Genomic DNA, 1356 nt, shown 5'->3' on the forward strand with positions numbered 1-1356 from the left:
TATTCTCCCACCTCTGTTAAATGGGGCATCCTGGACAGCGCATCGGCACTTGCATTTTTGTGCCCCACACGGTACTTAATGGTGAACTTGTAGTTGGACAACCAGGCCATCCATCGCTGCTCCAATGCCGTCTCCAGGTGAAAATGGTGAATTTTGCTGAGGCAAGGTAGTGCTTGAACTGCTCTGCTACCGCCCAGACTATGGCGAGGAACTCCAGCTTCAACGAACTGTAGTTTTCGGGGTTCCGTTCAGTGGGACAAAGCTTCCTACTGGCATAGGCAATTACTCTTTCTTTGCCTTTCTGCACCTGGGACAACACTGCTCCCAGTCCCATGTTGCTGGCGTCTGTGTAGAGCACAAATGGTTGGTCATAGTCAAGGTAGACCAGTGCCTCATCTCCCGTGACAGCCAACTTCAACCGAGTGAAGGATCCTTCCAGCCTGTCGTTCCATTCAAACGGAGGACCCTTGTTCTTGGTCTTCTTGGATTGGCCCACTAACAGGTCTTGCAGGGGTGCAACTATCTTAATGAAGTCCTTAATACACACACAACTCTACTACATACACATCACACACACAACTCTACTACATACACATCACATCACACACACACAGCTCTGCTACATACACATCATACACACGGGGCTCCGCTCCATACACATCGTACACACCCGGCTCTGCTACATACACCTCGTACACACATGGCTCTGCTCCATACACATCGTACATACCCGACTACGCTACATACGCAAGCGGCTACGCTATTTACACCTTGCACACAAGCGGTTCCTCTCTGTACACCTCACACACACGTGGCTCCGCTCCATACACCTCGCACACACGCAACTCTGCTCCGTACACCTCATACACACACAGCTCCACTCCATACACCTCGTACACACGGCTCCGCTCCATACACCTCGTACACACACGACTCCGTCGTACACTTCATACACACACGGCTCTGCTCCGTACACCTCGTACACACATGGCTCCGCTCTGTACACCTCGTAAATACACAACTCCGCGCCGTACACCTCGTACACACACGGCTCCCCTGCGTACACCTCGTACATACACAGCTCTGCTCCGTACACCTTGTACACACGCGGCTCTGCTTTGTACACCTCGTACACACGCGGCTTTGCTCCGTACATCTCATACACACGCGGCTCCGCTCCGTACACCTCGTAAACATACGGCTCTGCTACATCGACACTGTGCCTTCCTTCTGACCCCACACAGAAACTTCCCCTCATCCAACACCATGACAACCAGCACAGCAGAGTCCTGCAGACACTGAGGCCCCTGATCATGTGACCCCTGACTCCTCCCCTCCTGTGACCTCATCACAGGT

The sequence above is a fragment of the Ranitomeya imitator genome, chromosome 2 (assembly GCF_032444005.1).
Source record: "Ranitomeya imitator isolate aRanImi1 chromosome 2, aRanImi1.pri, whole genome shotgun sequence".
Lineage (NCBI taxonomy): Eukaryota > Metazoa > Chordata > Amphibia > Anura > Dendrobatidae > Ranitomeya > Ranitomeya imitator.